Source organism: Pseudorca crassidens, chromosome 2, assembly GCF_039906515.1.
Source record: "Pseudorca crassidens isolate mPseCra1 chromosome 2, mPseCra1.hap1, whole genome shotgun sequence".
In the NCBI taxonomy this organism is placed as follows: Eukaryota; Metazoa; Chordata; class Mammalia; order Artiodactyla; family Delphinidae; genus Pseudorca; species Pseudorca crassidens.
The window spans coordinates 157305845-157330243 of NC_090297.1; positions in this window are offsets into that span (position 1 = coordinate 157305845).

A 24399-nucleotide genomic window follows, 5' to 3' on the forward strand; every position below is an offset into this window, starting at 1 on the left:
CTTCTACTTTGCTCAGCCCTAACATGACCTTATCTGCTGTCCTCTGGGGATAGGGTGTGATTTATATCTGGTTTTCCCTTACTCTGAGGGATTCCAGTCCCTTTATCTTTGGTAATTTCTGGGCCTTGTCTTCTGCCCTTGCCTACATACTCCAGGAGCCAGATCCCATATTTCTTGCATCAGCAAATGCACTCAGGGCATGTGCAGCTTTGGGGCTTCAATATTCTGCTTATTTCCCACTTATAGGATTTCATCCAAAAATTAATTAGCCTGGGAATTCTCCTGTGTCTTTTAAACTCTCCAAAGTTTATAAGCACTTTAAGATGTTGATGATTGTTTGCTATATGAAATTACACATAATTATTTTTAGAAGGATTAATTCAAATAATTCATTGTTATTGAACTTGAAACCTCAATAATTATTACATTTGACTTCAAAATGCACAAGGCAATAAGAACTTCCAAGATTTCTTCTAATAATAGCACTAATAATTTAATAATAATAATATATTGAGCATTTATACATGCTGGTTGGGGCATAAGTTTTTTATATGTATTAATTTATCTAGTCTTCATAATTTAGAACAATGCTTGGCATATATTAGCATTCAATAAGTATTAGTTATTATATAATAGTTATTTTTACACTCACTTCTCAGTTGAAAATATTGTCACTTCCACTGTGCCATAAATCCACTGTCCAAGGTCCTTTTCTCCCAGTTGCTAGAGTTCTTTATTAGATCACTGAGGTCAATAAAATATGCTACATTGTTATAGCATAGCTGTTTAGTGTGTTGCTTCCCAAATCATTTTTCATGTTTAGGGAGTCTTTGACATCTTAATGTCTAAAGTATGATTTTGGCGTTTGTGTGCCCTCATATTACACCATGTACCACTAGCTCACAGGAAAAGTCCCACCCTTTTTGATGTCTCCCCAAAGAAGAAAGACTCCTCTCTGACTCTCAGTTTTCTCCCTTCTTTCTGTGCAGACCATATCAAATGTATCATTAGATTAGAATTTGGAGTTTCTCATTTCCATTTCTATCACAGATCTTTGCAAGCATCTTAAAATATAATTATAGCAGGTACAACCAAAGCATTAAGAAAACACATCCTTGACTTTGATTCTGTTTGTTTAAGCTAAATCTCAGTGTCATTTTAACAGACTTGGACTGTAAATAGTTTAAGTTCTGGTGCCAAGAACCAATTATCTACAGTGAGCAAAAATCAAATGATTTTATACAGAATGAGTCATGCAGGAGCTTCTAAATTCTCAGCAGGCAAATTGGCTCAGATAAGATGTAATATTGTTCCTTGATTAGAGATGAAGCAGCCAACTTAAGGTGACTGTTTTTAGGGGCTAAAGGGGATACAAATCAAATAATACTTATGTGGAATTGCCCAAGTTTCATCATGATGCAGGGATTCTATGTACTTCCCTGATTTGGACCTGATTATTACTCTCAAATACACTTGTTTTCACATGCCACAGTATTTTTTCTTCACAGTTTTTCTAATTAGTCATCACTACTTATGGTGCAGTGTAGTAACAGCATTGTCTGAGACTAAAGAATAAAAATTATATTCCCAAACAAATAATAGTTTTTCTCTTCTGAATTTATGATTCCAACAGTCCAGTAAACCTGGAGCCTTTACTGGTCCTTTGTTTTAATTGACTTTCTATATTTACATATAAAAAATCTATATAATGTGGTTTCTAAACTTATTAGAATTATGAATTTTTTTAGAAGCTGGTAAAAACCATGACACATCTCCTGTTTTAACTTTTTGGTTTTTGTACTATATGTATCCACATTGGCTTTCCAGATGAAAACTGGCTGACAAAACCGGACAACTCTGATTGGACACTTTAAGAGCATATTTACATGGCATAGTGTCAATAAATAGTGATGGGAAACATTGGTCTCAGTGTATTCCCTGAGTGCACAAGAATCCTATTCATAGTTTATTAAGATAGCATCTAAATTTAGTTAATCAGTACGTATTATTAAGAGACATTTTAATTACTTTGATCAACTTGTTCTACATTTATCTCTCAGTTGTTTCAGTCTTATCAATAAACATTAAAAAGAACATATTTTCTGTGAAGAATATTTCTGATTTCTGAAATCTCTGTCATGTCACTTAGATTTTCCACTTAAAAAAGAACTTTAACATGGGAGATATTAGTTTCTGCGTTTCAGTCCTTTTGAATGTCTCTTAAAACATGACTACATTCTGTTTCTATGCAGAGCCCTGCTGCTCTGTTGTGCTGTCTGTATTTGGTTGTGAACTTACCACAGGGTAATGAATGTTTTCTACTTAAGTTTTGCTAAGGAACAAAAGACTGGCACTGGGGTTCTTCTTGTCCACACAGCTGCTCTGGCCGTGGGCCAGTCTACTCCCGCATGAGAAGAACCAGATGGGATTTGCTGAAATAATGCCTGGGTCTGGTTTCAGATTATTTAACTGGGCATAAACCTATTCTAACTTAAATCAAACACATTTACACTAAGAAAGAAAACACCTTCCTTTTTCATTTCTTTTTAAGCTCACTTAGTGGAAAATTAGACAAGCTAACAGGTTGTTATTCTCACTTTTAAAAAATGACAACATTCCATTACCCAAGAGACATTTGTTCATAAAAGTGAAATGCCCTCACTCTCCATTCTTTAATATTTACAAAGTAGGTTGTGAACTGTGGCTCAGAGTAGTTGTGATTAGAAGATGCTTCCCACCTGATAAGCTGCCCACCAATATTGCCTGAAGGAGGAAACCTCTAAATTCACAAATGAAAAACTGGAAAACTTGCAGACAATAAATCATCTTTAATTATCTGCAGCTCTCATTTGGCCCTAAAGGAACTAATCCTTTGCTTATGTTAATATTTAATGATTTGAAATTTCCTTAAGGTGGTCCTGGCTTAAGAACCTAAGCTAGTATTTAAACTGATTTTAATTGGTCTTTGCTTTTTATGGAAGAGTAATGCCTTATCAAGCATGTGTTTTGAAGTTGGATTGATCTGTGTTTAAATTCCATCCTCTGTTTATAAGCTATGTGACTTAGGGCAAATTGCTTAACACCTGAGTCTCAATTTTCTCATCTGTGAAAATCTACTTATAAGATTTCTGTGAGGACAACATGAGATAATGCCTATAAACCCCAGGAACAATGCCTAGCATATATGGCATTCAGTGATAGGCATCTCTATGGGAGGACTAGAATCTTTTGGCCAGGTTATTGATGAGATCAGTGGATGGATCTATGTGGATAAAATCCTTCGAACTTAGAACTCAGAAATTCTGGGAATTCTTCTAATGCTTGAGTACATGCCATTTATATACAAGAAACACTCAAACAGTGAAACCTAATCCGTTTTACACCTGAGAAATAGACAATGGTACAGAGAAAAAATCTTTACTATAGGGCAGCAAGATCTTGATTTCATCATTGTTTTCAGCTTGTGGTGCTTAAGATGGATCTCTTGGGGCTCCATCTCAGATGCTTGGTGAAAAGGGAAGAAACAGAATCTCTTACTCTTCAGTATCTTGGGGAAGGAGAGGGGTTAGTAGCAAGTGAATTGAACCCACAGGAATGATTAATCTCATAACCAATTAATATTTTCTGAGCACTCTGTGGTTTGATTACACATGAAAAGTGAACTGGAATTATCATTAAGATAACTAATCAAAGGTTTTTTTGGCTCAATTAGGATAACATTTTTGTACTGTCATTAATCTCATGTTGAAAGATAAAATGAGAGTGACTTTCACATACCTCCTCTAATTTAATCTGTTTCTTTGCAACACTATTTTAGCTGCTTTGAAAATCCTGGCTTGATCCTGGAAGAGTTAAAGGTTCATTAATGAATGTTTACATAGTTACACACACACACACAGAGGCTGATGTTCATCAAGGCAAATCATTTTTGTTTTTAATAAAAGTAAATGATAATGCATTTGAACTTTTCCCAATCTTGTTTTATAGTTAAACCCCCAATATTAGGTCACATTTAGAGATATTGATGCTAGTAATTGAGGCAACAGATACGCTTACCTTCTAGGATAAAATATAGTCTAGATGGTAAAGATATCTTCATTTTGTAAGGATAAATATGAATTAAAACTAAGAGGCTTAGTTCTCCCTGTTGAAAATAAGGTAAGTTATCCCCCCTCACCTTTTTCTTAGAAAAGTTGCCATGGTAAGTATTTTTCTCCTCTCTTTGAAATGTATATAAACTCTTCTGAAATATGCCCCAATTTGTCAGCTTTATGACCCAGGAATGTCTTTCTCAAGGATCCGGGAGCCTTCTCAGGTCTATAACCCCAGTTCCTGATGCAGAGCAACTAAATCCCTTGGAATTTCCTAGGTCATGAGAGTGCCTTTTGTTCTAACGAGGCAACACTTGATGGGCTCCTGGATAGCTTCAGGATGGAGTTTGGTCACCAGAAAGATCAAGCCATGATTAGAAGCTTGGAACTTTTAGCCCCAACTCATTCCCCTATCCTCTGGGGAGAAGAGAGGATTGAAGATTAATTGTCAATCATGCCTACATGATGAAGCCTACATAAAAATCCCTAAAGTATGGGGTTTGGAGAGCTTCTGGGTTGGTGAACACATCTACGTGCCAGGAAGTCAGTGCACCCCATACTCTGTGGGGATGGAAGCTTCTGCTCTGTGGACGCTTCTTCACCTCACCTTATCTATGTATTGATCTGACTATTTATTTGTATTCTTTATAATATCCTTATAGTAAATTTGTAATAGTAAGTAAAGTGCTTTCCTGAGTTCTGTAAGCCATTGTAGCAATTACTGAACCTAAGAAGGGAGAGGTGTCGTGGGACTGTCCAATTTATAGCAGGTTGGTAGAACATAGGTGATAACCTGGAACTTACAGTTAGTGTCTGAAGTAAGGTGGGGGGACAGCCTTGTGAGACTGAGCCATTTAACCTGAGGGATCTTACGTAGATCCCTCAGGTTAGATAGATAGTGTCAGAACTGAATTGAATTGTATGATGTCCAGCAGCTGTCAGAAGATTTGTCAGTTTTTGGGGAAAAAAACCCATATGATTGGTGTCAGATGTATTCAGTGTGTAGAGAAAAGACAGTAGTTTTTCCTTTTAGTACTTATTTCAATTGAATCCTCTTTAAAACAAAAAAGAAAGCATTCATATAGCTGAAGAACCACATTTATCATTAGCCATAAAAGCATAATGAATAAGTGAACTATTCTGGGCAAAAGGAAAGTGTTTTTCCCGCAGTTTTATTGAGATAAAATTGACAGAAAGTCTTAAATGATGCTGGTGAGGTTGAGTCTCCCTTTGGTAAGAAATGGGTAGATGTACAGATAGGATAAATAAATCATAGGAGGGTCTGTAAGGCTTTTTAAAATCCTCACAGTTGCTACTGAATAATCATGCCAGACAGATAACTGAAAATAGGAAATCCACTGTAGACTTCTGATATCTTTACATCAATCCTCCAACACAAACAGACGATAGGTCTTTCAGGAAAATCTCACAGACCCAGATGCTCAGGAAAATCTCACAGACCCAGATGCTCAGATCAAACACTTCTTCCTCCCCCTTCTGTAAAGATTCTTCTCACGTCAAAGAATCTTAGGGTTGGGGGGACCTTGGGAGCCATATGGCTAGTTTTTCAGGCTATGCTTCAATTTAAGGTAACAGAATGTGTTATAGAAACAATGTCAAATTATGACTTCCTTTGTTTTGTTCCCACATAGGGAGAACTGTCTGTGGTTTTTCACTCATCAAATATTAGAACTATCAGAGTTTCTACACATTCATGCATATTTTGAACCTAAACAAAAACTTAATTATCGTAATATTAAAATGATGCTTAATTTATCAGTCATGATCCTTACATTTGTCTGTGTTTTTTTAAATTTCTATTTTATATTGAAGTATATTTGATTAACAATGTGTTAGTTTCAGGTGTACAGCAGAGGGATTCAGTTATACATATACATTTTATACATAATATGTATAAAAATACATATTATTTTTCAAATTATTTTCCCATTTAGGTTATTACTGTGTATTGAGAAGAGTTCCCTGTGCTATACAGTAGGTTCTTGCTGGTTATCTATTTTAAATATAGCAGTATGTACATGTCAATCCCAAACTCCCAATCTGTCCCTCTCCCCAAACTTGCCCCCCAGTAACCATAATTTTCTTCTCTAAGTCTGTTTCTGTTTTGTAAATAAGTTCGTTTGTATCATTTTTTAAAGATTCTGCCTATAAGCAATATTACATGATATTTGTCTTTCTCTGACTTACTTCACTTAGTATGATAATCTCTAGGTCCATCCATATTGCTGCAAATGTTATTATTTAATTATTTTTAATGGCTGAGTAATACTTATGTACCACATCTTCTTTATCCATTCATCTGTCGATTGACATTTAGGTTGCTTCCATATCTTGGCTATTGTAAACAGTGTTGCAATGAACATCGGGGTGCATGTATCCTTTCGAACCATGTTTTTATCTGGATATATGCCCATCATTGGGATTGCTGGATCATATGGTAGCTCTATTTTTAGTTTCTTAAGGAACCTCCATACTGTTCTCCACAGTGGCTGTACCAATTTACATTCCCACCAACAGTGTAGGAGAGTTCCCTTTTCTCCACACCTCTTCAACATTTATTGTTTGTAGGCTTTTGGATGATGGCCATTCTGACTGCTGTGAGGTGATATCTCATTGTAGTTTTGATTTGCATTTCTCTAATAATTAGTGATGTTGAGCATTTTTTCATGTGCCTCTTGGCCATCTGCATGTCTTCTTTGAAGAAATGTCTTTTTAGGTCTTCTGTTCACTTTTTTTGATTGGGTTGTTTGTTTTTTTGATATTGAGCCACATGAGCTGTTTGTAAATTTTGGAGATTCATCCCTTGTATGTAGCATTTTTGCAAATATTTTCTCCCATTCTGTGGGTTATCATTTCATTTTTTTAATGGTTTACTTTCCTGTGCAAAAGCTTTTGAGTTTAATTAAGTTCCATTTGTTTATTTTTGTTTATAATTCCATTATTCTTGGAGACAGATTGAAAAAGATATTGCTGCAATTTATGTCAGCCTATGTTTTCCTCTGAGAGTTTTTATAGTATTCGATGTTACATTTAGGTATTTAATCCATTTTTAGTTTATTTCTGTGTATGGTGTTAAAGAATGTATTAATTTTATTTTTTTAAATACAGCAGTCCAGTTTTCCCAGAACCATTTATTGAAGAGAATGTCTTGCTCCATTGTATAGTCTTGCCTCCTTTGTCATAAATTAATTGAGCATAGGTGCATGGGTTTGTCTCTGGGCTTTCTATCCTATACTATTTATGTATATTTCTGTTTTTGTGCCAAGACCACACTGTTTTGATGACTGTAGCTTTGTAGTGTAGTCTGAAGTCAGGAAGCCTGATTCCTCCAGCTCTGTTTTTTTTTCTCAAGATTGCTTTGGTTATTCGAGGTCTTTTGTGTCTCTATACAAATTAAAAAAATTTTTGTTCTAGTTCTGTGAAAAATGCCATTGGTAATTTCATAGGGATTGCAGTGAATTTGTACATTGCCCTGGGTACTATAGGCATTTTGACAATATTGATTCTTCCAATCCAAGAACATGATAGATCTTTCCATTTGTTTGTGTCAACTTTGATTTCTTTCATCAGCATCTTATAGTTTTTGGAGTATAGATTTTTGCCTCCTTAGGTAGGTTTATTCCTAGATATTTTATGCTTTTTGATGTGATATTAAATGGGATTGTTTCTTTAATTTCTGTTTCTGATCTTTTGTTGTTAGTGTACAGAAATGCAACAAATTTCTTTGTATTTCTTTTGTACCCTGCAACTTTACCAAATTCATTGATGAGCTCTAGTAGTTTTCTGGTAGTGTCTTTAGGATTTTCTATGTATAGCATCATGTCATCTGCGGACAATGACAATTTAACTTCTTATTTTCCAATTTTTATTCCTTTTATTTCTTTTTCTTCTCTCATTGCCATGGCTAGGACTTCCAAAATTATGTTGAATAAAAGTGGTTAGAGTGGACATCCTTATCTTGTTCCTGATCTTAGAGGAAGTGCTTTCACCATTTAAAATTTAAGTATGATGTTTGTTGTGGGTTTGTCATATATGGCCTTTATTATCTTGAGGTATGTTGCCTCTATGCCCACTTTCTAGAGAGTTTTAATCATAAATGGGTATTGAATTTTATCAAGAGCTTTTTCCAGATCAATATTGAGATGATCATATGGTTTTTATTCTTCAGTTTGTTGATGTGGTGTATCACACTGATTGATTTGTGGATATTGAAAAATTCTTGCATCCCTGGGATAAATTGCACTTGATTATGGTATATGATACTTTTAATGTATTGTTGGACTCTGTTTGCTAGTATTTTGTTGAGGATTTTTGTGTCTATGTTCATCAGTGATATTGGCCTGTAATTTTCTTTTTTTTGTGTGTGGTATCTTTGTCTGGTTTTGGTATCAGGGTAACGGGGGCCTCATAGAATGAGTATGAAGGTGTTACTCTGCGATTTTCTTTTGAATTGTTTCAGAAAGATAGGTGTTAAATCTTCTCTAAATGTTTGGTAGAATTCAAATGTGAAGGCATCTGGTCCTGGACTTTTGTTTGTTGGGATTTTTTTTTTTAAAATCACAATTTCAATTTCAGTGCTTGTGATTGGTCTGTTCATATTTTCTATTTCTTCCTGATTCAGCCTTGGGAGGCTGTAAATTTCTAAGAATTTGTCCATTTCTTCTAAGTTGTCCATTTTATTGGTATATAGTTGCTTGTAGTAGTCTTATGATCCTTTGTATTTCTATGGTGTCTGTTGTAACTTCTACTTTTTCATTTCTAATTTTATTGATTTGAGTCATCTCCTTCTTTTTCTTGATGAGTCTGGCTAAAGGTTTATAAACTCTATCTTTTCAAAGAACCAGCTTTTAGTTTCATTGATTTTGCTGTTGTTTTTCATTGTTTCTATTTAATTTATTTCTGCTCTAATCTTTATGATTTATTTCTTTCTACTAACTTTGGGTTTTGTTTGTTCTTTCTGTAGTTACTTTAGTTGTAAGGTTAGGTTGTTTATTTGAGATTTTACTTGTTTCCTGAGGTAAGATTGCATTGCTATCAACGTCCCTCTTAGAACTGCTTTTGCTCTGTCCCATAGGGTTTTTTAAAAAAAACTTTTTATTTTACAATGGAGTAGAACTGATTAATAACGTTGTGCTAGTTTCAGGTGCACAGCAAATGGACTCAGCCATACATGTACATGTATCCATTCTCTCCCATACTCCCCTCCATCCAGGCTGTCACATAACATTGAGCAGAGCTGCCTGTGCTATACAGTAAGTCCTTGATGGTTATCCATTTTAAATATAGCAGTGTGTACATGTCGATCCCCAAATCCCTAACTGTCCCTTTGCCCCATCCTTCCCCCCAGTAACATCTAGTTCATTCTCTAAGTCTGAGAGTCTTTCTGTTTTATAAATAAGTTCATTTGTATAATTTCTTTCTAGATTCTGCATACAGGTGATGTCATATGATATTTCTCTTTCTCTGTTAGGAAGTGTTCTAATTTCATTCTTTTACATGTAGCTGCCCAGTTTTCCCAGTACCACTTATTGAAGAGACTGTCTTTCCTCCATGGTATATCCTTGCCTCCTTTGTCATAGACTAGTTGACCATATGTGTGTAGGTTTATCTCTGGGCTTTCTATCCTGTTCCATTGATCTATATTCCTGTTTTTGTGCCAGTACCATATTGTCTTGATTACTGTAGCTTTATAGTAGAGTCTGAAATCAGGGAGTCGGAATCCTCCAGCTCCATTTTTGGTTTTTTTTTTCCCTTAAAATTCCTTTGGCTATTCAGGATCTTTTGTGTCTCCATACAAATTTTAAGATTTTTTGTTCTAATTCTGTAAAAAATGCCACTCATAATTTGATAGGGATTGCATTGAATCTGTACATTGCCTTGGGTAATATAGTTATTTACACAATATGGATTCTTCCAACACAATAACATGTTATATTGCTCCATCTCTTTGTGTCATCTTTGATTTCTTTCATCAGTGTCTCTAGTTTTCTGAGTACAGGTGTTTTACCTCCTTAGGTAGGTTTATTCCTGGGTATTTTATTCTTATTGTTGCAGTGTTGAATGGGATTGTTTCCTTACTTTCTTTTTGTGATATTTCATTCTTAGTGTATAGGAATGCAAGAGATTTCTGTGCATTAATTTTTTATCCTGCAACTTCACCAAATTCATTGATTAACTCTAATAGATTTCTGGTGTATTCTTTAAGATTTTCTATGTATAGTATCATTCATCTGCAAACAGTGACAGTTTTACTTCTTCTTTTCCAATTTGTATTCCTTTTATTTCTTTTTCTTCTCTCATTGCCACAGCTAGGACTTCCAAAATGATGTTGAATAAAAGTGGTGAGAGTGGACATCCTTATCTTGTTCCTGATCTTAGAGGAAATGCTTTCAGTTTTTCACTATTTAGAATGATGTTTGCTCTGTGTTTGTCGTATATGGCCTTTATTATGTTGAGGTATATTCCCTCTATGTCCACCTTCTGGAGATTTTTCTTCATAAATGGGTTTTGAATTTTGTCAAAAGCTTTTTCTTCATCTATTGAAATGATCATATGGTTCTTATTTTTCAATCTGTTAATACAGCATATCACATTGGTTGATTTGTGTATATTGAAGAATCCTTGCACCCGGGGGATAAATCCCACATGATCATGTTATATAATCATTTCAATGTGTTTTTGGATTTTCTTCGCTAGTATTTTCTTGAGGAGTTTTGCATCTATATTCATCCGTGATTTTGGTCTGTAATTTTCTTTTTTTGTAGTATCTTTTTCTGGTTTTGGTATCAGGGTAATGATGGCCTCATAGAATGAGTTAGGGGAGGTTCCTTCCTCTGCAAAATTTTGGAAGATTTTGAGAAGGATGGGTGTTAGCTCTTCTCTAAATGTTTGATAGAATTAACCTGTGAAGCCATCTGGTCCTGGACTTCTATTTATTGGAAGATTTGTCATTACAGTTTCAATTTCAATACTTGTGATTTGTCTGTTCATATTTTCTATTTTTTCCTGGTTCAGTCTTGGACGGTTACACCTTTCTAAGAATTTGCCCATTTCTTCCAGTTTGCCCATTTTATTGGCATATGGCTGCTTGTAATAGTCTCTTATGATCCTTTGTATTTCTGTGGTGTCTCTTGTAAGTTCTTTTTCACTTCTAATTCTATTGATTTGAGTCCTCTCCCTCTTTTTCTTAATGAGCCTGGCTAAAGGTTTATCAATTTTGTTTATCTTCTGTAAGAAACAGCTTTTAATTTTATTGATCTTTGCTATTGTTTTCTTTGTTTCTATTTCATTTATTACTGCTCTGATCTTTATGATTTCTTTGCTTCTACTAACTTTGGGTTTTGTTCCTTCTTCTTTCTCTAGTTCCTTTACATGTAAGGTTAGATTGTTTATTTGAGATTTTTCTTGTTTCTTGAGGTAGGCTTGTATTGCTTTAAACTTCCTCTTAGAACTGCTTTTGCTGCATCCCATACATTTTGGATCATCATGTTTTCACTGTCATTTGTCTCTAGGTATTTTTTGATTTCCTCAGTGATCACTTGGTTAGTTAGTAGTTTAAGGTTTAGCCTCCATGTGTTTCTTTTTACATTTTTTTCCCCCTGTAATTTCTTTCTAATCTCATACCGTTGTGACCAGAAAAGATGCTTGATATGATTTCATTTTTCTTACATTTACTGAGGCTTGATTTGTGACCCAAGTTATGATCTACCCTGGAGAATGTTCTGTGTGCACTTGAGAAGTACAGCACTTTGTTTTCGGATGGAATGTCCTATAAATATCGATTAAATCTATCTGGTTTATTGTGTCTTTTAAAACTTGTGTTTCCTTATTTATTTTCTGTCTGGATATTCTTTCCATTGGTGTAAGTGAGGTGTTTAAGTCCTCCACTAGTATTGTGTTAATGTCAGTTTCCACTTTTAAAGCTGTTAGCATTTACCATATGAATTTAGGTACCACTATGTTTGGTGCATATATATTTATAACTGTTATACTTCTTCTTGGATTGATCCTTGATCATTATGTAGTGTCCTTCCTTGTCTCTTGTAACATTCTTTATTTTAAAGTCTATTTTACCTGATATGGGTATTGTTACTCCAAGTTTCTTTTGATTTCCATTTGCATGGGATATCTTTTTCAATCTCCTCACTTTCAGTCTGTATGTGTCCCTAAGTCTGAAATGGGTCTCTTTTAGACAGTATATATACCGGTCTTGTTTTTTTATCCTTTCAGCTAGTCTGTGTCTTTTGGTTGGAGCATTTATTCTTTCACATTTAAGGTATTTATCAATATGTATGCACCTATTACCATTTCTAAATTGTTTTTGGTTTGTTTTTGTAGGTCCTTTTCTTCTCTTGTGTTTCCCATTTAGAGAAGTTCCTTTAGCATTTGTTGTAGACCTGGTTTGGTGGTGCTGAATTCCCTTAGCTTTTGCATGTCTGTAAAGCTCTTGATTTCTCCAGCAAATCTGAATGAGATCCTTGCTGGGTAGAGCATTCTTTTCTAGATTTAGATTTAGATTTAGATTTAGGTTTTAGATTTAGATTTTTTAGATTTAGATTTAGATTTAGATTTAGATTTAGGTTTTAGATTCTTTCCCTTCAACACTTTAAATATATTGTGCCACTCCCTTCTGGCTTGCAGAGTTTCTGCTGAGAAATCTGCAGAGTTTCTACTATTAACCTTATGGTAGTTCCCTTGTATGTTATTTGTCATTTTTCTCTTGTTGTTTTCATAATTTTTCTTTGTCTTTAATTTTTGTCAGTTTGATTATTATGTGTCTTGGTGTGTTTCTCCATGGGTGTATCCTGCCTGGGACTCTCTGCACTTCCTGGACTTGGGTAGAGATTTCCTTTCACAGGTTAGGGAAGTTTTCGACTATAATCTCTTCAAATATTTTCTTGGGTCCTTTCTCTCTCTATTCTCCTTTCGGGATCCCTATAATGCAAATGTTGGTGCATTTAATGTTTTCACAGAGGTGTGTTATGTTGTCTTCATTTCTTTTCATTCTTTTTCTTTATTCTGTGATTTCTCCCAATTTGTCTTCCAGGTCACTTATCCATTCTTTTGCCTCAGTTATTTTGCTATTGATTCCTTCTAGTGTATTTTTCATTTCAGTTATTGTATTGTTCATCTCTGTTTGTTTGCTTTAATTCTTCTAGGTGTTTGTATTGTAATTCTTCTAGGTCTTTGTTAAACATTTCTTGTATCTTCTCGATCCTTACCTCCATTCTTTTTCTGATGTCCTGGGTCATCTTCACTATCAGTATTCTGAATTCTTTTTCTGGAAGGTTGCCTATCTCCACTTCATTTAGTTGTTTTTCTGGGGTTTCATCTTGTTCCTTCATCTGGTAAATAGTCCTCTGCCTTTTCATTTTGGCTATCTTTCTGTGATTGTGGTTTTCATTCTGCAGGCTGCAGGATTGTAGTTCTTCTTGCTTCTGCTCTATTTTTTGTGCTTTTGAGTATAACCATTTGGACTGGTGTGAGGTGATATTTCATTGTAGCTTTTATTTGCAATTGTCTAATAATTAGAGACGTTGAACATCTATTCATGTGCCTCTTGTCCATCTGTATGTCTTCATGGAGAAATATCTCTTTAGATCTTCTACCCATTTTTTGATTGGTTTGTTTGTTTTAATGATATTAAGCCTCATGTGCTGTTTGTAAATTTTGGAGCCTAATTCCTTGCCAGTCACATCATTTGCAAATATTTTCTCCTAATCTGTGTGTTTTCTTTTCGTTTTGAGTATAGTTTCCTTTCCTGTGCAAAAACTTTTGAGTTTAATTAGTTCCCATTTGGTTTTTGTTTGTTTGTTTGTGTTTCCATTGTTCTGGGAAACAGATCAAAAATGATATAGTTGTGGGCTTCTCTGGTGGCACAGTGGTTGAGAGTCCACCTGCTGATGCAGGGGACATGGGTTTGTGCCCCGGTCCGGGAAGATCTCACATGCTGTGGAGCAGCTGGGCCCATGAGCCATGGCTGCTGAGCCTGTGTGTCCGGAGCCTGTGCTCCACAACAGGAGAGGCCACAACAGTGAGAGGCCCACATACCACAAAAAAAAAAATTTTTAAAAATGATATAGTTGTGTTTTATGTCAGAGAGTGTTCTGCCTATGTTTTCCTCTAGTTTTATAGTCCTCTAGGAGTTTCATAGTGTCCGGTCTCACATTTACATCTTTAATCCATTTTGAGCTTATTTTTGTGTATGGTGTTAAAGAATGATCTAATTTAATTTTTTACATGTAGCAGTCCAGTTTTCACAGCATCATTTGTTGAAGAGACTCTCTTTCCACCATTGTGTAGTCTTGCCTCCTTTGTTGTAGATTAATTGACCTTAGGTGTGTGGGTTTATTTCTGGGCTTTCTATCCTGTTCCATTGATCTATATTTCTATTTTTGTGCCAGTAACATAATATTTTGATGACTATAGCTTTGTAGTATAAAGTCAGGGAGTCTGATTCCTCCAGCTCCATTTTTCTTTCTCAAGATTGCTTTGTCTATTCGAAGTCTTTGTGTCTCCGTACAGGTTTAAAATTTTTTATTCTAGTTCTGTGAAAAATGCCATTGGTAATTTGATAGGGATTGCATTGAATCTGTTCATTGCCATGAGTAGTTTAGTTGTTCTGACAATATTGATTCTTCCAATCCAGGAACATGGTATATCTTTCCATCTGTTTGTGTCTTCTTTGATTTCTTTCATCAGCGTCTTACAGTTTTGGGAGTATAGGTCTTTTGCCTCCTTAGATAGGTTCATTCCTAGGTATTTTATTCTTTTTGATGTGATGGTAAAGGCATTCTTTCTTCAATTTCTCTTTCTGATGTTTAATTGTTTGTGTATAGAAATGCCACTGATCTCTATGTATTAATTTTGTATCCTGCCACTTTGCCAGATTCATTGATGAGCTCTAGTAGTTTTCTGGTAGCATCTTTAGGATATTCTATGTATAGATTCAGGTCCTCTGCAAGTAGTGATAGTTTAACTTCTTACTTTCCAATTTGGATTCCCTTTATTTCTTTTTCTTCTCTGATTGTTGTGGCTAGAACCTCCACACTATGTTGAATAAGAGTGGTGAGAGTGGACATCCTTGTCTTGTTCCTGATCTTAGAGGAAATGCTTTCAGCTTTTCACATTTAAGAATGATGTTAGCTGTATCTTTGTTGTATATGGCCTTTATTATTTTGAGGTATGTTCCATCTAAGCAAGGTTTCTGGAGAGTTTTTTTTTTTTATCATAAATCGGTGTTGAATTTTGTCAAAAGCTTTTTCTGCATCTATTGAGATGATCATGCATATATTTTTTTATTGCAGTATGATTGCTTTACAATTTTGTGTTAGTTTCTATTGAACAATGAAGTGAATCAGCTATATGTATACCTATATTCCCTCCCTCTTGGACCTCCCTTCGAACCCCCAACCCAGTCATCTAGGTCATCATGGAGGACCGAGCTGAGCCTCCTGTGCTATACAGCAGGTTCCCACTAGCTATCTATTTTACACATGGTAGTGTATTAATGTCAAACCTAATGTCCCAATTTGTCCCACCCTCTGCTTTCCCCCACCCATGTGTCCACATGTTCATTCTCTACATCTATATCTCTATTCCTGCCCTTCAAATAGGTTCATCTGTACCATTTTTCAAGGTTCCACACATATGTGTTACTATGTGATATTTGTTTTTCTCTTTCCGGTTCACTTCACTCTGTATGACAGAGTCTTGGTCCATCCACATCTCTACAAATGACCCAATTTGTTCCTTTTTATGACTGAGTAATATTTCATTGTATATATGTACCACATCTTCTTTACCCTTTCATCTGTCAATGGGCATTTATGTTTCTTCCATGTCCTGGCTATTGTAAATAGTGCTGCAATGAACATTGGGGTACATGTGTCCTTTTTTATTTTCCCCTTGCGGTACGCAGGCCTCTCACTGCTGTGGCCTCTCCCATTGTGGAGCACAGGCTCCGGATGCGCAGGCTCAGTGGCCATGGCTCACAGGCCTAGCCACTCCGCGGCATGTGGGATCATCTTGGACCGGGGCACGAACCCACGTCCCTTGCATCGGCAGGCAGACTCTCAACCACTGCGCCACCAGGGAAGCCCTACATGTGTCCTTTTGAATTTGGTTTTCTCAGGTATATGCCCGGTAGTGGGATTACTGGGTCATATGGTAGTTCTATTTTTTTTTAAGGAACCTCCATACCGTTCTCCACAGTAGCTGTATCAATTTACATTCCCACCAACAGTGCAAGAGTGTTCCTTTTTCCACACCCTCTCCAGCATTTCATTCTTCAATTTGTTGATGTGGGGTATCACACTAATTGAATTGCAGATGTTGTCAAATCCTTGTATCTCTGGGATAAATCCCACTTGATCATGGTGTAAGATCTTTTTAAAGTACTGTTGGATTCGGATTGCTAGTATTTTGTTGAGAACTTTTGCATCTATGTTCATCAGTGATATTGGCCTGTAATTTTCTTTCTTTTTAGTATCTTGTCTGGTTTTGGTATCAGGGTGATGGGGGCCTCATAGAATGTGTTTGGGAGTTTTCCTTCTGCTGCAATTTTTTGGAACAGTTTCAGAAGAATAGGTGTAATCTCTTCTGTAAATGTTTAGTAGTATTCAATTGTGAAGCCATCAGGTCCTGGACTTTTTTTTGTTGGGAATTGTTAAATCACAGTTTCAATTTCAGTGCTTGTGATTGGTCTGTTAATATTTTCTGTTTCTTCCTGGTTCAGTCTTCAGAGATTGTACCTTTTTAAGAATTTGTCCCTTTCTTCTAGGTTGTCCATTTTATTGGCATATAGTAACTGGCACCAGTTTCTTATGATTCTTTGTCTTTCTGTGGTGTCAGTTGTAACTTCTACTTTTTCATTTCAAATTTTATTGATTTCAGCCCTCTCCCTTTTTTTTTTCCTTTTTCTTTTTTTTCTTTTTTTGCGGTACGTGGGCCTCTCACTGCTGCGGCCCCTCCTGCTGCAGAGCACAGGCTCCAGATGCGCAGGTCCAGCAGCCACGGCTCACGGGCCCAGCCACTCCATGGCACGCGGGACCCTCCCAGACCTGGGCATGAACCCGCGTCCCCCGCACCGGCAGGCGGACTCCCAACCACTGCGCCACCAGGGAAGCCCCCTCTCCCTTTTTTGCTTGATGAATCTGACTAAAGGTTTATCAACTTTGTTTATCTTTTCAAAGAACGAGGTTTTAGTTTTGATCGTTGCTATTGTTTTCCTTTGTCTCTATTTCATTTATTTCTGCTCTGATCTTTATGATTCTTTCCTTCTACTAACTTTAAATTTTGTATTTTCTTCTTTCTCCAGTTGATTTAGGTGTAGGGTTAGGTTGTTTATTTGAGATTTTTCTTTTTTCCTGAGGTAAGATTGTATTGTTATCAACTTCCCTCTTAGAACTGCTTTTGCTGCATCCCATAGGTCTTGGATAATTGTGCTTTCATTTTCATTTGTCTGTATGTATTTTTTAAATTTCTTTGATTTCTTCAGTGATCCATTGATTGTTTAGTAGCATATTGTTTAGCCTCCATGTGTTTGTGTTTTTTATAATTTTTTCTCATAGTTTATTTATAATATCATAGTGCTGTGATCAGAAAAGATGATTGATATGATTTTAATTTTCTCAAATTTACTGAGGCTCTCCTTGTTGCCCAACATGTGGTCAATCCTGGAGAATGATCCATGTGCACTTGAGAAGAATGTGTATTCTGCTGCTTTTGGATGGATTGTTCTATAAATATCAATTAGGTCCATCTGATCTAATGTGTTACTTAAGGCCTGTGTTCCCTTATTGGTTTTCTGTCTGGATGATCTGTCCATTCATGAATGTGGGGTGTTAAAGTCCCCCACTATTATTGTGTTATTGTCGATTTCCCCTTTTATGGCTGTTAGCATTTTGCCTTATGTATTGAGGTGCTCCTATGTTTTGTGCATATATATTTACAATTGTTATATCTTCTTCTTGGATTGATCCCTTGATCGTTATGCAGTGTCCTTCTTTATCTCATGGAACAGTCTTTATTTTAAAGTCTATTTTTTCAGACATGAGTATTACTACTCCAGCTTTCTTTTGATTTTCATTTGCATGGAAATACTTTTTTCTCACCCCTCATTTTCATTCTGTATGTGTCCTTAGATCTGAAGTTGGTCTCTTGTAGACAGCATATATACAGGTCTTCTTTTTTGGTATCCACTCAGTCAGTCTATGTCTTTTGTTTGGAGCATTTAATTCATTTACAGTTAGGTTGTTATCAATATGTATGTTCTTATTGTCATTTTGTTAATTATTCTTGGTTTGTTTTTGTACGTGTTTTTTCTTCCGTTTGTCTTTTGTTCTCTTCTCTTGTGATTTGATGACTACCTTTAGTGTTGTGTTTGGATTCCTTATTCTTTGTGTGTGTGTGTATCTACTGTAGATTTTTGGTTTGCAGTTACCATGAGGTTTTGATATAGTAGTCTATACATAAATAAGGTTGTTTTAAGTTGCTGAACTTTTAATTTCAAATGCATTTCCAACATCCTGCATTTGTGCTCTCCTCTCACAGTTGCTGGTTTAGATATCTTATTTGTATGCAGATGATTTCCTACCTTTACTTTATGCTTGTCTTTACCAGTGAGCTTTTCCATTTGTAATTTTCTTGTTTCTGGTAGTAGCATTTTCTTTTTTAGTTAGAGTAGTTCCTTCAGCATTTGTTGCAAAGCTGGTCTGGATTTGCTGAATTTTCTTAGTTTTTGCTTGTCTGTGAAGCTTTTGATTTCTCAAATCTGAATGAACGTCTTGCTAGGTAGTGTATTCTTGGTTCTAGGTTTTTCCCTTTCATCACTTTAAATATATCGTGCCACTCTCTTCTGGCCTGCAGAGTTTTGCTGAGATATCAGCTGATAACCTTATGGAAGTTCCCTTGTATGTTCTTTGTTGCTTTTCCCTTGTTGCTTTTAATAATTTTTCTTTGCCTTTGTTTTTGTCAATTTGATTACTATGTGTCTTGGCATGTTCCTCCTTAGGTTTATCCTGCCTGGGACTCTCTGTGCTTCCTGGATTTGCATGACTTTTCCCTTTCCCTTCTTAGGTATGTTTTCAGCTATTATCTCTTCAAATATTTTATCAGGTCCTTTCTCTTTCTCTTCTCTTTCTGGGACCCCTTTCATGTGAATGTTTGTGCATTTAATGTTGTCCCAGAGGTCTCTTACACTGTCCTCATTTCTTTTCATTCTTTTTTCTTTATTCTGTTCTGTGACAGTGATTTCCACCATTCTGTCTTCCAGCTCACTTATCCGTTCTTCTGCCTCAGTTATTTTGCTATTGATTCTTTGTAGTGTATTTTTTCATTTCATTTATTATATTGTTCATCTTTGTTTGTTTGTTCTTTAGTTCTTCTGTCTTTGTTAAACAGTTTTTGTATATTCTCAATCTGTGCCTCCATTCTTTTTCTGTGATCTTGGATCATCTTTACCATCATTACTCTGAATTCTGTTTTTGATAGATTCCCATCTTCACTTAGTTGTTTTTCTGGGGTTTTATCTTGTTCCTTCATCTGGGACATATTTCTCTTCCATCTAATTTTGTCTAACTTTCTGTGATTGCGCTTTCCATTCCACAGGCTATAGAGTTTTATTTCTTCTTGCTTCTGTTGTCTGCTCCCCTTTTTAAATTAATTAATCTATTTATTTATTTTTGGCTGCATTGGTTCTTCATTGCTGCATGCAGGCTTTCTCTGGTTGCAGTGAGTGGGGTCTACTCGTTGTGGTGCACAGGCTTCTCATTGTAGTGCCTTCTCTTGCTGTGGAGCATGGGCTCGAGGCGTGCAGGCTTCAGCAGTTGTGGCACTCAAGGTCAGTAGTTGTGTTGCACCAGCTTAGTTGCTCCACAACATGTCAGATCTTCCCAGACAAGGGCTCGAACTCATATCCCCTGAATTGGCAGGTGGATTCTTAACAACTGCACCACCAGGGAAGTCAGTCTGCCCCCTTTTGGATGAGGCTAAGAGGTTTGTGCAGGCTTCCTGGTGGGAGGGACTTGTACCTGCCCACTGGTGTGTGAGACTGGGTCTTGTCTCTCTGGTGGGCAGGGCCATGTCTGGGAGTGTCTTTATCAGGCAGCTGTTTATTCAGGAAGACTTTAAGCAGCTTGTCTGTTGATGGATGGGTGTGTGTTCCTGCTCTGTTGTTTCTTTGGCCTCAGACGCCCCAGCACTAGAGCTATAGGTTGTTGGGTGTGGTCAGGTCTTCATAAGAAAATGGTGTACTCCAAGAGGGCCCACACAAATGAGCACTCACCAGAACTGCCACTGCCAATGTCCCTGTCCCTGCAGCAAGCCATAGTGATCCCCCACCTCTGCAGAATACCCTCCAACACTAGCAGGTAAGTCTGTTCCTGTCCCTTAGGAGGTTGCTGTTTTTTTCCCTGGGTCCTGGTGCACATGACACCCTGTGTGTGCCCTCCAAGAGTGGAGTTTCTGTTTTCCCCAGTCCTGTGGAATTCCTGCAGTCAAACCCTGCTGACCTTCAATGCCAGATTCTCTGGGGGCTCCTCCTCCCATTACCAGGCCCTCAGGCTGGGGATCCTGTCATGGGGCTCAGAACTTTCACTCCTGTGAGAGAACTTCTGTGGTATAAGTTTTCCAGTTTGTGGGTTGTCTGCCTGGCATGTATGGGATTTCATTTTATCATGATTTCACCCCTCTTACCAGCTCGTTGTGGCATCTTCTTTGTCTTTGATTGTAGGGTACCTTTTTTGGTAGGTTCCAGTATTTTTTTGTTAGTCATTGTTCAGCAGTTAGTTGTGATTTTGGTTTTTCCATAAGAAGGGGGTGAGGTTATGTCCTCCTATTCTGCTGTCTTGTCTCCTCTCCTACATTTGTCTGTGTTTTTATGAGTATGCTTCTCACTCTTTGTTTTAAGCATCAGTACTTGGGAGGTTTGGGTTGATTTTTCAAATTTAAACTGAATTATCTTTGTACCATAGCACAATCAGAGTGTCTTCTTTTTATATTTACAGGCAAAAAGATTCCTGTTAAATTCATCTCTGTGACTTTACCTTCCTCCACAATTGAAAAGATTTATTTTTTAAATTATATTCTAGATACTACATATTTCGGATCTGAACATCAAAAGTTAGTAAAATATTAACATAGAGGAATCCCCATGGATTTTCGCAATCCAGTTGTTTTTCTTTAATATCAATATTTAGGAGTGAAAGTCACCTAAAGACTATTCCATCCCACCTGTCAACTGCACACTTACTAGCTAGTATGGTAGTGGGGGTAGGGGTGGGCTACACAGATAAAAAGCCACACTAGCAGTGAAGTTGGAAGGTTTTACAAGGTGGATGCATGTTTGTGTGACAGATAGGAGAGCCAGAAAAAAGACTTGGGACATAGCAGCACCTGTAATTAGTGAGACTTTGGATATAACCCACTTGTCAAGGCCAATAAGAATTACTCTGTGTACTACAACACTGCATAGGAGTCAGCAACGTTTTATAGCAGCTGGGCTCCCAGAACAAATTTTTGCTATCTAAGGTTAGGAAGAGAAAGGAAGGAGAGAGGGAGGGAGGGAGGGATGAAGGGGAAAAAGTAAGTAATAGAAAAAGCAATGAGGTGAACAGAGAGAACAGACCAGCCAGGAAGGAGAGAAAGGAGAATTTGCAAATCTGTGAATGTTGGGCTTCAAGACTCAGATAATAATTACATACCTGTAATGTCACACAAGTAAGGAAAGAGAATTCAATAGCTGCAGTAGTGTGACCCTGAGAGGGCTCCAATTTCTTGCACTCAATTTCCTGTCCTTCTCCTGCTGGAGCCCTAGAGCAAGTGATATCTTTCTGTTTATCTCCTGTAAGCTCACAGGGCTCTTCCTGCTATCTTGGTTCCTAGTTATTCCAGAGATGTATAGGATTGCTGGTAGTTTGCAAATGCAGCCACAGAAGACCTTAACAAACCATCCTTGCAAAACAGTCTAAACATTCTGTAATTTGCTCTTTTAATTTGACCAATTGGCAGGAAACACTTCTATCTTCATCATTTGCATTACTGTGTTCCCAGCAAAACAGTCAATATTTAAGATGTCTTGGCTTGACATTCCTGTGTCTTTTTGTGTAGGAATGCTATTTGTGTTACAACCAATCATGTATACAGTAGACCTATTATGAAGTCTTGGACACCAGCCTTATCTGGGCTCCTAATACTCTCTGGCAATCTTTTTATAGTTCCCTATTCAGCTGCTACTTCCAATTCTCTAGAAATACTCCAAGCCTCACCACCTTCTCAAGCCCCCACTTCCGTCTCCCAGCATCAACTCTCGAGTGCATCTCTGGCCAAATTCTTGTGCTTTTCTCCTGTGTTATAAATTCAGGTTCTTAGGTATGAATGGTCCTGATTTTCTGCCTCACTGCTTACAAACTTCACACTGCTGCCTACTTTTCTTTATCTCCTGCTTTCAGTTCTCCTATGGGTCTTGCTGTGTGATAACACAGATCTTCATCCATTCCATCTCATTTTAGGCATAGAATACTTGATTATCTGTGTCTAGTGTCTAGTGTTCATTAACCTGTTGGTTAATGAACTTCAGGGATACTTTTCCTGAGATTATTATTTTATAAATTTCTAAATTACGAATACATTAGATGAATAAAAAAGGAACTTAAGTATGGAATAGAAACTTCTCTACAATCTCCTGTAAGTTGAGAGATGTAATTGTGACCAAGTTCAACCAAGAATTTACAGTCAGATGCTCTTTTCTTTTGCAGAACAGATGTTAACTTAGTTGAAGTATAATACTACTAGGTCTTACATTTTTGTAAATCTTTATACTTACATGCTTGATCATTTGTCCACTTTCTTTTCTTGTTTGGGTGTATTGTGTGTTTCCTTTCCAGTATCTCTTCTCTTTCTCCCCTTTCATCTTTACTCACGTGTTCTGTATCTTTATTCATTCATTAATTCCACATATACAATTCAATACAGTATAACACATACATACAACACAGCAACTACTGTGTAGTAGGCATGTACCATTCTAGATGTAATATTTAATTATGTGAATTTCTCTGTAAGAAAATACTTTTTATAAAGAAATCTTTCATTCAACAAATATTGAGAAACCCTATGTGGTGGCAAGAAATTTTCTTGGTTCTGGGATCTTCTTCTTTCCCTCTTTTCATATATATATATATATATATATATATATATATATGAAAAAAAGGCCTATCTATCTACTTATATGTCTCAGACATAATTTCATCTCACTAATACTCATGGATATTTATGAGGTCATTTTATTACTTATTCTCTGCAGGTTGCAATGTAAACAATTGAAATCATACAAACTTGAAATAAATTAAATGAATTTTAGTCTCCCAACATTAAGGCTTTCCTGGAACACAAGATGCCTATATATTTTCTTATCTCATGGTTTTGTCTCAGCCTTTTTTTCCTTTCCTCTAAAAATTCTGTCCAAGTGTTTGCTTGTTTTTCTTTAAATCATGTTCAATACTGGTCTTATTCTTCTCAGTATTCATTACTTAGACTTAAGCCTGTATCCAGCATAACAGTCATTAGTGATGTTCAACAAATATGTCTGGCTCTCTGCTCTCAGAGCACATCTGTGAATGCAACTCTTGGCTACCTTGGTGGGTTCATGTGACTGATCTGCTAAATAAGCTATGAGTGGAAGTGATGAGTGTTGCTTTCAGAACAGAACATTTAATTGCCAGCACAAGGTCCTCTGAAACCCTCTCTCTTTGTCATAGCAACTCTAATATTTGAGATGATGGCTGCTCTGAAAACATTAGTCCTGGAATGAAGAGACAGGAGCAGAACTCCCTGCAAATCTGCATTTGAAACATGAGAGAAAAATAATCCACCCAAGTTTGGAGGTTGTTACCACAGTACAAACTAGTTTATGCTAACTGATACAACAAGAATCCACCATCCAGCATATAGTTATGGACTTGGAAATGAAATTCTGGCATGTGTAAAGGCAAATAAACACAGGCTATGTTGTCTCTATTATAAGCAGAATTACAAATCAAAATAAATGGAAAAAAACCCTTGGGTTTTATACCTTGAGTTTCTAACCTAGAACTTCAAGGTCACCTTCACCAGAAACTGCAGTTTTGGAAGCTCCTAGAGTTCACTATGTGAGGGACAGTAGTGCCCTAGAAGGTGGCAGAGTTACTGGTGAACATGCAGCACCCAGTGGAGGCTATCTCATCTTGGGTACTTGGAGTGCCAAGTAGAGAATGGAGAGTGATTATAGCTGATACTTCCTGAGCATAAA